We start from the raw sequence: 17,821 nt of genomic DNA, 5'->3' as shown, positions 1-17,821 counted from the left end.
ACTGCCGTTCGCGAGCCTCATGACCAGCTCAACCACTCGGCTCGCGAACGGCGGTGCATCACAACAAACGTCCAACTTTTTCTTTTTTAGTCAGACGGCAGTCGCGATAAAACATGCTAAATATTACGGTCTAGAGCACACAGCCACCTGTGATATCTGCACTACCCGGCCCCTTCGCACATAAAAAAAAATAAACGACAAAATACATCGCCATCAGACGCGCCGAACAAGTGCTCATTGCGGCTATCACTGGAGGTGCAAACTCCGGTAGATACTTTTCATCATGCACATTTCCTTTAGATGCATACGTATACCTGTAACGAAGTGTTTTTCGCACAGTCGAGAGCACGCAGTCGGCTGCCAAGGTCGCCCATTCACGTCTTGACGCTTGGTTGCCCTAATCCAAGCTTCACGCCGTTGCAGGTCGCGGCTCGCCGAAGGAAACCTAACAAAACGCGTCTTGCATCCCGGCACGCCTCGAGAGTGGCAGCCGTAAGCGGCACAGGTGGTCGGCATCGTTTTACCGAGGCTGTGAACGTACCGCGCCTCCAGCCCCCGTGCGTTGGCTATGAGTGCGGCGACGAGAAGCGCCGTCGACGCCTCTCAATGTGTTTTCATCAGTCGCCGCTGGGGCTTCGCGCATGCGCAGAAAACTCGCGCAAAAGGCGGATTGCCGCGGCGGCGAGGACCGCGCCGGATTCCGAGCAGTCACCTGCCCGCTTTCATACAGAGCTCTCATCCCCTCCAAAACCAGACACCACTTTGGAAAGCGCTGTCCAAGTCGAGCTGTGCAGCGCTTAACTCTAGATGACAGACTTCCCCCCCCCCCCCCCCCCCCCCCCCCCTTCTTATTGGCCAACGGCTGTATTGTCATGGAGCAGCAGACTCAAGGTCTAACGTTAAATCATTATCGATATGCGCAAGTTAGCGAAGTTAAGAGGCCACTTGAATGACACGAAACTTCCTCTCAACTTCTATCGGTAGTTTCAGTAATTGTGACCTCAACGATCGTAACATCAGTTACCCATAAACTCAGAAAATCAACTATGTCATAGCCAACGAAGTAAAGTTATCTAGTGATAAAAGCGTGCAGTGACAAACTGTCCAGTGAGTGGACAAAATAGCGAATATGTGTAAGGAACAGATTTGAAATAATGACGGTGATAGACGTCGAACTAAATGAGATAATGAAAGTAAGGAGTAAAAATGAAAATTACACAGAACAGTTCTAAAAAGGATGCGAAGCTGTCACTCATCCACATGCAACAGCGAATGTGGAGCTTTACACTGCGTTGTATCAGGTGCCCCGATTGGTCGAAACATGACCGTAGCTCCAGCCGCGCTGCACGGATCTAGACAGCCCCGCTCGCCACACTACAGACGAATAGGGGCGTGCTAAGTATATAGGGAAAGCATAGCTGTAAGCGAGTGCTCGCTACCAGCGCCCAAGATTAATTGGGGCAGAGGTGTCGCCATTTCGGGCCATTAATTAGAGGGCAGAAGAAGAAGAGGGAGAGGGAGGCGGGTGCTTTGGAAGAGGGCTTCACCGCTTCGAGCTATGGCGGCTAGAGTAAATAGTAGGCTACTCATTGCGTGCATGAGGTACAGCGCTTCGCCATATTTGGAGGACAAGGACCGTGTCGCACGGACTGCTTTTTTTAGAACCCAGAGAGACTGCGCAGTGTTCTTATCCGCCAGTCACTCTTATTCTTAAACGTGCGTGTGTGTGCGTGTGTATGCGTGTGCGTGCGTGTGCATGTGTGTGCATGTGTATGTCGCCGCAGGTCTATAATGCAACATGGACGAATTATGTTCAAGACATTGCCGCGTGTGCCCTTTGAAGAAGCTGCTTGATACTAGTGCTATGCCACCAAAGGAATACTTGTTCACGCTTGGCTGTACACTACTAAATTCGCTTTGCTGATATAGAGTGCCTTTTCTACACCTCAAAATATTGATAGCTTATAATTAAGCTAGAGTATGATAGCTGTAGATACCGCGCCACATAGCCGTTTGAAGAACCGCATGATCAAGGTAGTCCAGTGCAGAGATAATATACAGTTTTATTGCAAACTACTTTGTCCTGTCAACAACGTGAAAAAGGAAGCAAGTCCTGAATAATAATTCGCTGTGAGTTGTAGGACGACCTCAATTAGCAGAGCGCACCAGCGTTAAAAAAAAAAAAAAAAAAAAAAAAAAACAAGAAAAAAATGTGCGTTTTTCCCGAGGGGGGGGGGGGGGGGGGGGCAAGAAAACATAGAAACCGAGCAGATCGCTGTACGAGGCAGTGACTGTCAGTATGCCGTCAACTGCCTGTCCCTGCTGCCGTTCAAGTCGTGTGGATGGTTCCGAAACAGTCACAACCGTTTCCTTTCCTCGCTATACAGAACTTGAGAAGCTCCTGGAAAGGCAGACTTGCAAGCCTACAGCTATCGCTCTCACTCTAGTAACCGCGCGGTTTCAGCCGTGCCCCCAAAAGCCTCGCCTAACCGGCCTTCGCTAACCGACTCATTCAACACACGCTGGCGCAATATTTTTGTTCAGCGGACGGCCCTCTCTCCCGGCCAACTGCGAACGCTAACTCGTAGCTATAAAGGCTGGTTCTTCTTTTATATCCGGTTAGTTAAACGGGGTGGGCTTCACCCCGGCCTGCCAGGAAACTTTCTTTATTCTCCCTGCGTTTCTTAATTCTTTTCACGAGAGGTGCACGGAGCCGCACGGGAGACGAAAGCCAGCGCAGTGAAGACCCGACCTACCTGGCCCCGTCCCAACTGTTCCACTCGGAAGAAACCCCGGCGAAAAGAGCAAGAAGGAGAACTAGGCAGCGCACCCTCAAAGGAGAGCCGCACGCGCGACCAACGCCGCGTGGAGTTTCTCCGCGAACGCTTGCGCGAGCGGACGAGCGAACTAAACGAACAAAACAGGAGCGAAGAGAAAAAATAAAAAAAAAAAGAGGAAGGAGGACTGAGAGACACGTGTACGTCAGGAGTTGCAATACTAAAGATAACCCGTCTATTTTGTGACGTCAATCAAGATACGTGCAAGCTTGGGAGACGCCAGCTTGGTCGCGTCGTGAACGAAAAAAAAAAAAAAAAAAAAATCAAAGCAGCGCTCCTGTCACAAGGAGACGAACTTGAGACTGCTCTCTTCCGCGCCTGTTTCGAGCTTGCCTACGCGCTTCTGCAGTATTTTTATTATATATTTTTTTTTCCATCGTGCAGAGACACGTTGATTGTGTTTTATTTTTTGCATTTTTTTTTTTTGAAGCAGGAAACGGAAGCAGACCCGTACCAAAGTAAAAAGTTACGTAGACGAAGTGCTCATTCAATATTCTTGCGCGTGTCAACGAAAGAAGAACCGCAGAATAAGAAATGTGGCAGGCATACTTGTACGCTGCGCTTCCAAGAAAATCTGTATGATGCCAAACTTCCTTGAAGATGAACCTTTAGAGTTTTCTTCGTTAGACCGCAAGGTTAAATTTTCAGCCACATATTGGGCCACTACAGCGGCAATCCCCCAGGCTCGAAACCAACCCCCAGAGAGTTGAAGGGCGAGCATTTTAATTCCTATACTGAGATACGGAACTCCGGGTGTGGTGTAAATTCATCTCTAATTTATGCGACTCTAAGCAAACCCTGTGGCTTGCAGATTTTTTAGGAAAGCCGTACTTGTCCGATTTGGCCGGAAACATGACCACACGTAGCGCAAGATAACGCGCGGAACCCTCAAGATACGTTGAATGGACAGCTCTAACGCGTTGCCCGTATAGTTTGCTCTTTCCATGCAGCCGCCCATCATTATTACAGTGAAGTACACGCGGTCCCATCACTGCCTTCCACCTAAACGCGAGGTTCACTTCCGCGGGGGCGCTTTGCCGAATAAGCCTTGCCTTTCACCCAATGACCTCTGCTTGCATGTGGTCGAGTCAGAAACACGCAGGGGCAATCGCATACACCGCACTCGAGGCCCTCGCCGCTACAATAATATGATAGAAACAAGCAGGACAGCAGCTGCAAGCTTCCTCCGAGGAACTCGCGCCCTTCCTTGACTCGGTGGACCATTGTTCGCTGCGGTGCACCGCTACACGCGCAACGTGTCATTTCTGCTTTGTTTCTCGCGCCTGTCGCGTACAGTCGAGTGCAGGCATTCAGTCCTCCTAGCAAGTCAGTCTGACGATTTCCTCCCCGAACGCATCGTCATCCTCCTCAGACTTTCTCCTTTTCTTCCGCGCCATCCTGGACGCGCCTGCTAACCTTCCGCGAAGACCTCCGTGTAAGTACAGCGACGAGAAATATAAATGGGAACACCAAATGTCAGAACACTACGAACATTTTCGAAGTATGGGTGAGAAGCCTATTTGTTCCCATAATTACGTTTTTCTTCGTCGTCTACTTTTCTCTTCAGAAAAATAAAGCAGAAAAAAAAAAAAAAAACACTCGTTTCCGTGGAACACCCTCCCTCGCGTGATTGAGCGGAGGCCAAAAGGTCGAGGCGGCAAAGGAAGAGAGCTCTCCCTCAGCCCGGCTTCCTTTTTTTTCTACGGAGACCGCCTTTTCCCTTCCCCTCTCATAATGGTCTGGCGTCGCACTCGGCTGTCTTGTTGCGGGCACGAAGGCGAAAGCGCTGCCGAGCCACACAAGGTTGCAACTGATGTTTGCGTGGCTCGCTACCTTTCCCACTAATCTTCCTCGCGCCGGCTTTAGCCATACGCTCAGGTGGAGGGAAGACCGGGTGGTAATGGACACCCTGCTCCTCGTCAATCAGCCGCTTTTGAGTTAAACACACACACAGCTAATAATGATATAAAGTCACAATTAATATTGGCATGTTATACGCCCTTATACATAGCATTCATTGATTACGAAAAAGCATTTGACTCAGTTGAAACCTCGGCGGTGTTGCAGGCATTGCAAAATCAGGGGGTAGGCGAGCCGTATACGTGAAAGTGCTGGAAGATATCTATACTGGCTACACAGCAATCATAGTTCTGCATAAAGAAAGTAACAAAATTCCCATAAAGAAAGGTGTTAGACAAGGAGACACGAGTATTCAGAGATTTGGAATTGGAGCAGTTAGGGATAAGGGTAGGAGAATGCCTCAGTAATATGCGATTTGCTGATGACATTGCCTTGCTAAGCAACTCGGGGGATGAACTGCAAATAATGATTGGTGACCAAGACAGGAAAAGTAGAAAGGTAGGCTTGAAAATCAATATGCAGAAGACTAAGGTAATGTTCAACAGCCTCGGGAAGGAACAGCAGTTTACATTAGGTAGCGAAGTACTGGAAGTAGTAGGCGAATATGTCTACTTAGGACAGGTAGTAACCGCAGATCTGGACCAAGAAAAGGAAATAAGAAGAAAAAGATTGGGATGGAGCGCATTTGGCAAGCACTCGCAGATTATGACTAGCAGCTTACCGGTATCGCTCAAGAGGAAAGTATACATCAACTGCATCTTACCTGTACTCACCTATGGGGCTGAAACGTGGAGGCTAACCGAGAGAGTTCTACTTAAGTTGAGGACAACCCAGAGGGCTATGGAACGAAAAATGGTAGGGGTAACATTAAGAGATAGGAAGCGTGCAGAGTGGGTCAGATAAATAACTCAAGTTACCGACATTCTAGCGGAAGTTAAGAAAAAGAAATGGAAGAAATGGGCATGGGCAGGACATGTAGTGCGAAGAGAGGATAACCGATGGTCGCTTAGGGTAACAAACTGGATTCCAAGGGAAGGAAAGCGTAGCAGGGGGCGGCAGAAAGTAAGGTGGGCAGATGAGGTTAAGAAGTTCGCAGGGGTCAAGTGGATGCAGCTAGCACAGAACCGGGTTAATTGCGAGAAATATGGGAGAGGCCTTCGCCCTGCAGTGGGTATAGTCAGGCTGATGATGATGATGATGATGCGCACACGCTAACACGTTCAAGTTCATTTTATCGTTGCACATCAGCAACAGAACTTATTACGCCTTTCATTTACATCACAACTTGCTTCCGCCTACGAAGGTATGCAGTCACGTAGATGCAATGACGTGCAACATGACAGGGAAAAATCTTGAGCATTCGTTTATGGATTACTTCGCTGTTACATGTGACAAGCCTATATATATATAAATTTTTATTTCGCAACTACGTATGTTCAGTCTTGGCGTATAATTCGCCGAGGTGTGGTCTCTCCATTTTTGCCCAGGATTGTACGGGTGCGGACATAAGTAAACGGAGCACGCTTTTTTGTTCGAATTAAGAACACGTCTTCTGCACTGGAGATAAGAAAGCAATATTTATCAAAGTGAAACGGCACTGGCGTTTTCTAACGGTTAGCACGTACCACGACTGCCAGTTTCAATTATGTAACGCGTGAAAAATGGTAGGAGGAAAAAGCGTGCTCCGCTTACTTTTTTCCGCAACGGTACAGGTATCATTTACCAGTAGCCCTGCCTATGAAAATTGTGGCTGCGAAGAGACAATAGAACATCTCCTATGTGAATGCCCTGCATTTGTGAGACATCAGCTGCATTGTGCGCTGGGCCGCCTCGATCCTCGCCCTTTAACGGCCGATAAGATCCTTGGTCCATGGCCACGACAGTCGACTGCGTTCAAAGCATACAGGGCACTGTTTAGTTATCTAACAGCCGCCGGCTTTGAACGACAAACTCTGACTGTGCTTCACGCCCCTTTTCTCTTCCCCCTCTTTACCCCTTTTCCCCAGTGTGGGGTAGCGAACCGGAGGCCTTTCTGGTTAATTTAACATCCTTGCCTTCTCTCCTCCTCCCTATCTATATATCTATCTATATACTGTACATGCACGTATTGACACTGATAGTCCGAGCAAAATCTGCCTGAACAAAAATGGCGGCCGACATGCTGCCGTTCATGCTACGAACCATACTGTTTCTTAGATTTTTATTTACTGCGTCCGCCAGATGGCATAAACAACCATGAAATATTAGTGACGCAAACTTCGCATGAAACGATTCACTTCTATGAATAGCACATTGAAAGAAAAGGCTGTGAATTCGCTTCCATGCACAGTGTGTCTACGTGCTAGTACAGCGTAACATGGGGACCAAGCTTTAGTCTATTCTTGGGCTGGTGGCTAGTCGGCGAGGTAATAAAACACAGTGCACCCTATAGTTTGCTATTGGCAACTACTTCTACTGTTCTTCCTCTTTTTTTTTTAATTTATTCACTTCTGATGCATACTGCAGCAGCCAACGCACCTTGGGAGAGAGGGGAGAGGGCGATTAAGTAACTTCAGCAAATATTAAGAAACTTCGGCTCTTAGTGCTGCCGTCGACTACTATGTGCGCCGATCCAGCATCTGAAGTCGAGGTTAAATGAAAAAAAAAAAAAAAAAGAAATAAAGAAATAAGGCCCCGTTGATAACCAGGGAATTGGATACCAGGCCAGAAATCTGAAGTCAACCAGTCATATATAGGCAAGTGACTTCATGTCGATATTGCAACGTACGCGGACACGTTGCGAGCCACGAAGCACAGCCACGGCGTTTATGATAGGACGACGTACATTCTCCGGCTCTACTATAAACGTCATTGATCTGTGCCGCGAACAGCTGTGGCCACAGGGTACGTCATGCTGTTAAAGTTTATACATTGGGAAGAAAAACGCCAGATCGGCGCGCTCGACCGCAGAACGTACAAGCCCACCACATTCCTTGTTAATGACGCGGTTTTGTGCAATTAGAGCACAACGATGCCGTCCACCAGTCGCTGCAGGAATGCCAAAATTACAGTCGTCGCAAAGCCGCCCTCCTCTCACCCTCATCGGTTAGGTAAGGAGGGGCACACAGACGCGAGAAGTCCCGAAACCTCAGTGGCATGAAACGTGGAAGCTGTTAGCACGAACGCAACGGATGAGCTCGGTATGCGCACTGCGCGCACACAGCCCTACTCTCTCAAGCAGTCACAATTTGGCAATACGGATGAGTGAGGTAGTTGGTATTGCACTTGCGAGAGACACCTGCGTACAGAGCGGAGAAAAGAAATAAGCGGCGCAAACATACGGAGGATAACGCAAGAAATGGACGCCACAAGTGGTGACTCACTAGCGCTATACAACGCGATAGTATACTGCAGGCTCTTGCTCAGTTGTACTATTTCGACCAGTAATTCGACCACCTGGGGTGCTTTAACGTGCACTGACATCGCACAGCACACGGGCACTTGGCTTTTCACCTCCATCGAAAAGCGGCCGCCGCGGCCGGGATTCGATCCCGCGTCTTTGGGCACTGTAGTCGAGCCCTCTAACCACTGCACCACCACGGCGGGGCGTCATGGTACGTATGGTACGGTATAGCGCGGCATGGCACGGTATGGTAAGATATGGTATGGCATGGTACGGTATGTGGAGTTTAATTGTGGGGCATTATTCAAAACAACACACGGACGATAGTATAGGAGACAGCAAGAACGCCGGGCTCTTGGTGGTGTGTTTAACGTTCCGGAGCAGCACATGAGGTTTGAACGACTCCATTCGGAGGACTCCGGATTAGTCTACTCTATGTGGTTTATGGTGAAGTAGTAGTATAGTAAGACACTCTATTGCAAGAAGAGCAGAGAGAAAACATAGCGCGCGAAAAAAAAAATACGTACAAATATAAGTAGCACGGCACAACAAAAGCGCTATATGTTGTGCATTATTCCTTCTTTTGGTCCTGGCTTTTTCTCGTCATAGCTTCACCATTTATCTAATTTAACTCGTCCAACTTTCCATATTACCCCCCGGAGTAACGTGCACTGACATCACTAAGCATGCACGATGCACGAAACAGCTACAACCGCTATCAGAGAACAAATCACACAAAAAAAAAAAAAATACGGCGATCTCACGGAGCTAACGAAACGAACGCAGCGGCCACCTGGTGGAAGCAGGTGTACGGCCTCGCATCCGCTGCCCGCAGCAGCTGTTCGCTAGGCAATTCCGCCAGAAAACTAGCACCCGCCTTAAGTACACACCGGCGCGGCCGCGTTAATTAGAGTTGTTTAGGTCACCGAAAGCATAAATTTCACGAGCCACCTCTATTTCGTTTATTTTCACTTCCAGGTCATCAGTGACGATTTGCGAGCGCTATAACATCCTGTAGCACTGCAGTGATATCGGCCACAGGACGGGCAGCTGCGAAACCAGTAGAGCCAAAGAAAGAAAGAAAGAAAGAAAGAAAGAAAGAAAGAAAGAAAGAAAGAAAGAAAGAAAGAAAGAAAGAAAGAAAGAAAGAAAGAAAGAAAGAAGCAGCACAGCTGCGGCCTGTCGTCGTCGGCGACGCAGCCCGCGGGCGCGGGGGCAGTAGTATAACGATGTCACCGCATCACCCCCCCCCCCCCCCCCCCCCCCCATTTTAACGCCGAGAAAAGGAGGCCGGTGAACGCACGCAGCATCGGCAGCAGCGAAAGCGACGGCAGCTTCTGGGCAGCAGCAGCTACAGCCGCAACTGCTCACGCAATGAGGGGGAAGCGGAAGCGGGCACGGAGGATCTACTGCCGCTGGCCACTTATACCACCCTCCATCCTTCCCTGCGGTGCGCAGAGTCGATCGGATGACCCGATTAATTATCGTCGCATCACCGAGCATCGGTCCTCGTTGGGCGAGCCTTTTTCTCAGTCTCTCTCTCTCGTTTGGCGCCGGCGTAGCGCGGACACGCGACTGGTCGCCCTGCTCCACTGACGGGGCTGGGTGAGCGTAGGATGGATGGTTTACGCAAGCGCTCTGTCTCGCTCCTGCTACTTCCCCCAGGGGACGACCGTCACAAGTTCAGCTGCTCGAATCCTCTTGATCCCCAAGGAAAAAAAATCCCTGAGATTTGTAACGATGGGATACAACCGCTCGACATCGACCGGCGCACAACAATACGGTTAGTCTGCCCACTGAGAACCCACTCAATCATTACAATTCCGCTCTTTTTTCAAGCTACACACTTAGTCTCGCTTCTTTTGTGTCACACCTCGTACGTTCACGGCTTGCCACATTGTCTGATAAATATTGGGCAAAGGGCGAATATTACAGTTGTCGTTTCCACTTATGACAAGCTCCGGATAGATTGACGAAGCCCAGCCCACCTTACACTGTTGGGTGTAAAAAAGAACCACAAAGATAAGATGGCTGAATGTACAGAGTCAGTTGTCTATAGCGTACATACGAATATCTTTCGGGAAAATGTATATGTAGGGAGGTGTGTTAGCGATCGTTTCCGTGAACATCACAGGAATGTGCGTGGCATGTGTGGAGAGTTCCTTGATGAGTAGTGTAGGAAATGTAAAACAAAAACTGATGAAAGTATGGCACACCTAGTGCCGTTTTAATTGCTGGCATCTGTGCTGAATCAAAGTGTTCGCAGTTGCAAACTGACGCGCGAAATCACTGAGGCAGAAATAATCGATAGATTAGGTGATTCCTGTGTCTCGAAGCTGTCTATTGCTCTGTCTAGAAAATGACTGAAATATTTGCGATGATATTGCCTGCTGTGTTTGCGTGATGACAGGCCACGACTTGCCTTCGTATTACGCCCTGCGTTTCGGAATAATTGTTAGTACTCACGTGCCTCATGTCCTTTCTCATCTTCGCGTTGTTGCGCGCTTATCCTTTGATTTCACGTCTTAACGACGAAGCCCATGCTGCCACGTTAGTGATGCTGTTCAGACATACGACGTAAGAAGCATTAAAAACATGTGTGAATTCCATAGTTGTGTTCATACTGGTATTCTAACTTGAGGTTTACCGCCTCAACATAGTGTTATTTCTTGTAACGCTCGCCTAGCTATCTGTTCACGACTCCATAGGCCCCAGGTAACGGACCAGAACTTTCTGGGAAATTAAAGCCAACTGAAATTAAATTGAATAGGCCCACACACACTACAGCCTGCATGTGAGCAAGATGACGGGCTCGAAAAGCACTTTCACAGAGCTATTATGTTTTTAGGTGCTTTGGGTAAGTCCGATTGGATCAAAAGTCACAAAGCTTGTTTCGCTTTCTAGCTCACCTACTAGCGAACGGTAAAATAGCGTTACACAACTATGAAACTTATAGCAATGTTAAATGCTACATTGGACGTTGTTTTAAAGTTAGAAATTGACATATCGCTACATATTGTATCGCATAGACTAGTTTGACATTCAGGGTAAATATCGTGCTGAAGTTGTGTTGTGTTCAATATCTTATAATGGTAAATATTAAGAAATAAATTGAGATATTGTGTCGTAAACACAATTATCAAACTAAAGATTATTTTCTTACTTTGATTTAAAGGTTATTTAATGTTCAAGTAAAAACGAAAAGACAACTGATACAAATATACTTCACGCAGCCTGTTCCAGCTTATTTCCCATTGTTCTTGCAGTAAAAATGTCTTAACAAGAAGTATTTCGCACATTCCCCTGACTGTGCCACAGGTTACGTGCACAACCTCATATATTGTTAAAACGCGTTGCTTTTAATGAGATGCGTTTTTTGGCTCATATGTGGCGTTTGTAAAGAGACTTTATACACCAGAGTGCCCACACTGTGGAGGAATAGAGCTACGGCTTTTCATATGGTGCGGGCATGCCAATTAATCCTTTTACCGATAAACTTCCTAATTCCAATTTGGAGCAGTGGGGGGTCATTCTGCACAGCGAGGACCCCGACCAACAACGAGTACTGGTTCGCAGGGCCCACGCTGCGGCGCAGGCCACTGGGCTGCCGGAATAGGCGGACCACCAACAACTCCGAAAATTCCTATGCACTCAATAAAGTTTTCAATCAATCAATGGCGTGGACAAGACTGTTACCACGAGATGAGTAACCGAGTTAAAGACGATAAGAACGACGATAACTAACGATGACCATGCAACTAGCAGAGGATAAAGTTAAATTGGTTCACAGGAAGGGAAAGGCGCAGTAACTGTCACACTTGCTCTGTGGACACCCGAACCGCGCCGTAAGGGAAGGGAGGAAGGTGGGAATGAAAGTGGAAAGAGAGAAAGAGGAGCCGTAGTGGAGGGCTACGGAGTAATTTCGACCACCTGGGGATCTTTAACGTGCGCTGACATCGCACAGCACACGGACGCCACTTCGTTTCGCCTCCATCGAAACGCAGCCGCCGCAGTCGGGTTCGAACCCGGGAACTCCGGCACAGTAGTCGGGCGTCTTACCACTGCACCACCCCGGCGGGGCACTAGCAGAGGATCAGTATTGTTAACGAGATAGCGTAGGTTATAGCAACGTTGTGTACAAATTACTAGTTGCAATCATGATAATGATATAAGATAGATAAGACTGGTACGCACCTCAATGAGAATTTACGACACCGTTAACGGTAAACATATGACGTCATCACATTAGAAAGATAGTGATAGTTATTTACCGTGATAGTTGATGACGTTACTGATCATCACGTCATAGCGATGGTCTGCAGGTCTCGAAACGTTCTAGCAACGGACCCATGTATCTGTGATAAGATCGAACAGAAGCTAGAATGATGGCGTGGAAGAAGCTGCAAGTAAATAACTACACTTAAGAAAAAGTGCACGTGCACTAATTCCCCCGTGCACATACCCGCTCTCGCATAACCTAACGAGAATGGAGGAGGTATCCCTTACAAGAATTAGGGCTGCTGAGGCTCTTACCCCGTCGGTGACGTGCCAATGGAGCTCTCAAGGAAATGCCTGAAGTGTCCAAGGACAACCGCCGAGGTGAACCTTCGCCACCTTTTATGGACATGCCCTGAGATGCAGCCATCAAGAACAAGACGACTGCAAGAGGTTGGACTGTCGGCTGCACGGGAGCAAGACCTGCACTCGTGTCTAATGGACAACATTAGGAGCCGCAGCTTGATCCGGTTTCTTGAAGACAATTTAAGTTAAATACAGCCCCGCTCTATGCCACATGGCAAGTCTTCGAATAAAGAAAAAGCTGTACACGAACTTGACTCCATAGTATCCGTTCAGAAGTGAGCGTATGAGTCACAAGTATTGGTCGTGGTGTCGACTCCGTTGTTGGTCGTTGCAAAGCGTTGAGTTGTCTACCCTCTTAACCAGGCGGGCGAACATGCTCTTGCAAGATTATACTTGAGCATTCTAAAGAAAATCATATTTGTGTTTAAAGTTTACTTTATGGTTATGACAAAGTCATTTCAGCTGTTTCTTAATGTTTTAAATACGTTAGGGGGAGAAAGAACAATAAGAATGATGTATTAATGTGTGACTAAAATATAAATACATTGTTGCCACATACCAGGGCTACCTGTAAGTTTTCGTGAAAGACTGCTATTTTCCATAAACTTCATCTAAAAGCCTTGCGAAGCCTCGCTTAGATCGCACAAGTAAACGATCGATGCTATCGCAGTTGTATACACCACAAGAGAGAGCTCAGCTCAGATCAGCTAAGACGGATTATTCTAGAACTTCTCGATTACCTTCGATATCCCCAACTAGCGTGAATAAAAACAGTCGCCAATCGAGGGTAAACAAAAGTGGTTCGGGACAAGGTCATTGATGTAGGAAGGGTGCCACATGCATTTAAAGAGCGCTTTTGAACGATGTAGCGAGTTCGCTATTAAGGCGCCTGTTTAGCTAGACCCGATAAACTTTCAACATAATGGTTTGTCGTAGCCATTGATCGGTGGCAAGCTTTCAGCTTCGCGTCTGTGTGTGGAGATTCCAACGTTGATATGACTGCAGTTGCTTGTTACGTCAGCGTGACGAACTTTTTAACTATACGGCGGATTGAAGGGAGAAGAAGGGCAGGGAAAAAATTGGCAGTGAAAGAATTGCCCCTTTGTCGAGAAAATTTCTACAGAGAAAACGTGTAAACCTTTATAATTGCAACCTGTAATTTTCTATAAATGAAGAGCGAGCCAGCCAATTGATCGAGCATAAACTTGGCCCTTCTTTCTATGCTGTTACTTTAACAATGGAAATCATCCAAAATAAAGCGTGTGTGTGCTCGCCTTAGTACAAAAAAAATATATATACAGATACACAAATGATAAAGATTCGTTTTCCTCGATCGACCGAGATCAGAAAGATGGGCGCCACGCATGCGCTGCTGCACTTTCATTACCTACGCTGCCCGTGCACTGCCTGATATAGGCAGGCATCGCGTATCGTTGAGCAGTAGAACTATACGCTTGAACGGCAAACCATACGATGTCCCAAAATGGTGTGCGAAAGTAAGTACTGTTTTCGTAGAGGGCCAGTCAACAATATGCCCGTGGCGTTGCGAAGATTCGAGAAATTATCGACACCGAAAAGAAAACAAAAATTCTAGATAGGTGAAAATGAAACATCCGTCCTTATGGGGGAAATAAAAACGAACAAGTTCGTTCGTTATAAACCTCAGTCATTGTCCGCCATTTCTCACAGCGACATGTGATGAATAACTGCGGAGCGCTTTCATGCGCGCAGCAGGAGAGCTTTATACTTTGTCATTTTCGCTGTATCCGTGGCGGATCTCGTGGTCCAATTACTCATCGCCGCTTTGTCGGCAGTGACATGAGGATGCGATACACATATTCGTCCAAGTAGCAGCGCGCAGTTTATTTCTGCGCGCTTGCTGTCATCTTTGTTAGGCGATAGCGTACATACAGATCGCTCGCCCGAAAAGTGACCGTCAGCGGCGGCGTGGCAGCGTCTGAAAAACGCATGTGTGATTTTGTGACGAAAACTGTGACGCAAACGCCCGCCCTCCACTACGGCTCCTCTTTCTCACTTTCCACTTTCACTCCCACCTTCCTCCCTTCCCTTACGGCGCGGTTCAGGTGTCCACGGAGCAAGTGTGACAGATACTGCGCATTTCCCTTCCTGTGAACCAACCAACCAACCAAACGCCCTTTGTGCAGTGTTCAAGGTGACGTCATAACGTTTATCTCCCCATTTAGCAACCATCTGCTAGTCAAGATAGTTCGCGATAAGGACGCGAACCGACGACATATGCATGTGCTTCCGATTGTATGCCGTTAATTACAAGAGAACTAAAACAAACTGTGGAATGAAAAGCCGGTGTTAGTGCTATCACGCTTACGCTTAAAGCGAAGATTCAGTATTCATCCATTTCTTGTTTTCCTTAAACAACCAGATTACATCATTTAAACCATCCAGGAATGTGTTGTGATCAGAGAGGTCAAACGCCGAAAAGCAAAGTGTGCCGACTCCTGGAGGTCCACCGATTTCAACCTATTCGTCCTCCTACCCTTTCACCTTTGCCGCGCTACGTGAAAGCGCAAACAATGTCACCAGTGTTCATAATCGTTCCAGGCTACCTTTTTTTTTTTTTACTCTTGCTGTCACGTACTTTGACATGCACTGGTCTCCGAATTTCACCAACAAAGGAATGCGATACAGGATTAAAAAAAAATTCAGAGTGCACATAAGCCTGCTTAAGTGCAGTAATGCGAAAGCATAATATAGAGTTCTGTCACACCACTTAATTCGCCCGACACTATACGCTAGGCGATTTCGGCCGCACTCTACCTGATCTTGTATGTGTATGGCGCATTTACCTAACCTAGGTTAAACGAAGGAGTGACGCGGATGGAACCTTACGAAGACGACGATGTTCATTTCACAGCACGTGAGTGTGCTGCAGTTTTATACGAGGCGTGATCGGCCATGGCGACAGTATAGTGCTACCGTGCCTGGGCCAGGCAAGCTGATTTGCTCGTTCATGGCAACGTCGTTTTTTTTTCCCACTTATGAGCCAAAATGTGCTTCCGCATTAATAGTAGGTAAAAGATACTTGTTGGATGCATATGAAGCGCAGAAATATATATATATATATATATATATATATATATATATATATATATATATATATATATATATATATATATATATATATATATATATATGTGTGTGTGTGTGTGTGTGTGTGTGTGTGTGTGTGTGTGTGTGAGTGTGTGTGAGTGTGTGTGTGTGTGTGTGTGTGTGTGTGTGTGTGTGTCCTTCGACCCCGGCGTCCTATGGAGTGTCTCGATAATTTTTTCGCATATCTACAACCTGCGAAACTCGGCTGCCAAATGTATACTTTCGTATATCTATCACACGAGAAGGAATAAACACTGCGGGCAGGCCGCAGCAAGCAGCCCAGAATTAGGTGGCGCATGCGTCAGCATCCCGACAAGCACATATTGCGACGCCCACGTGACACCCACTGGCTTCGCTGTGTACACACTGTGTGTATGAATACACGAGCGCAAGGTGATCGGCCGCCTGTCGTGTTTATATACGGTGGCTTGCTGCGAGACAGGGGCCTTAATTCGAGTCGCCCACGGGTCACTTCGCGGGTGGCCGCGTCACAGCTCGAAGCACGTGGTCACCAGTGGCGTCTTGACGTGCACCGCCCCGAGGGTGGAGAGAGAAACGAGGTTGCTGCAGGAGGCGCCACAATAGTACTACAGTGTGCCCTGCGTGTGAGATCCGTGGGAGATGCGTGCGAAGTCGCCAGCGGCGCTCGCACACGCTCTTTCTCACGCTGTTCGCTAATTGAGGGCCTTTTAACTAGGACTCTTTGTATCAGCGTTGAGCTGTTATGTGGCATATGTGCCTGCGACATGGCGTGTAGAGGCAACATGGCGTGTAGAGGCATCGCGGAAAGATACGGTGTGGAGAGGTGTGTGTGATGTGAGGTTTTGTTGCCTCTTGCGTCACGTAAGGTTTTTAGACGTGACGGTGATTTTGTGACGTCGTTAGTAGTTTTGAGGAGTAGTGCGTTGGTTTTTTGGTGTACACAGCGGCAGTTGGTTTAGCACAGACTGCAGTATTGTGACGGCCGGGGTGGTGTCTGTCACAATCAATCACACCGAACGAAGAAACGAATCCACACGGACGAACATAAAAGTACTAACAGCAATGATTACCTCGCCAGCTGCCTCGTCCCACTCTGAGAAAATAACCCCATGCTTTGAACAGGAAAACAATTTATATCTGAAACCATATAACACGTGGTTTCACGACCTCGGTCCGTCATTGCAAGCCTGGCTTTATTTCGGTTTGGGTGTCGTTCCCCGCGTTAACACCGAAAAGCATCAGATTTTGACCACACCGGTAGGGTGACGCTTTCCGCACGCGACCTTACGTGTGTTTCCTTTATGCACATGTCGCTACATTGAGAACCAAGTGGATCCGTTAGATTCCTCAATATTTGTAAAATACAGTGATGACGAAGGAAAATGACGCGAAACATCAACCAAGCAACGATTCGTCACTGTCACCTCGGCCTGCGTATCATGCGATTGGTCGGACGAAAGAGGTCCACTGGCAAGACAAGACGTGAAACAAATCTTGCTTTCTCGCCTGTTCGTTTTCAGTCGCTCCCTTTTTTTTGTTTTTACCGGTCTAAACGACCGACGACTGCGGCGGCGCTAGAGCGACTAAAAGGGCGGAAAGACTCGGTACCTGGAATTAAAGTGCACAAAATTGCTCATTGCAGGGCGATTTTGCTAAAAAGTCACGTTCATTACTATTACCCATCTGAACTATCATATTCGTTGCATTACTGCTTCTCGCGTTTGCAGTAATTTCCCCCGCCGTTCGAATTCCGTAATCTCGTTGTAGCTAATTGCGCGCTACATTGTAGTTCTAGGTGATTTGAAGCGTTATTTTTCTTACGCGACAACGATTAGAAACAGGTTCACGTGGCCGGGCAATTCTTCCTCCAGCTTAGCTCTATTAATAGTGTCCTGATACACCAGGGTGGATTTTGATATCGGCCGCAGCGCACTTGTAAGGCTACGCCGAGCTTTTTCTTCGTCTCCGGCGACGACCCAAACGAGAGTTTTTAGCAGTTAGAAAAGCATGCATCTGCACTTATTACGGGTAAGGACGCTATGTTGTCTTT

General features: G+C 47.5%; 1 protein-coding gene across 3 annotated transcripts in view; it reads right to left on the bottom strand.

The window, feature by feature from the left end:
* The window catches only part of Myo61F (unconventional myosin 61F), a 159,327-nt gene that overhangs the window by 101,085 nt on the left and 40,421 nt on the right, over positions 1-17,821 (bottom strand). The gene's annotated exons all lie outside the window — the stretch shown is intronic.

Source organism: Amblyomma maculatum, chromosome 3 (genome assembly GCF_055883805.1).
Source record: "Amblyomma maculatum isolate TAMU_Amacu chromosome 3, ASM5588380v1, whole genome shotgun sequence".
Taxonomy (NCBI): domain Eukaryota; kingdom Metazoa; phylum Arthropoda; class Arachnida; order Ixodida; family Ixodidae; genus Amblyomma; species Amblyomma maculatum.
Note: the sequence above shows the minus strand (reverse complement) of the source record. Positions and strands in the feature narration are given on the sequence as shown.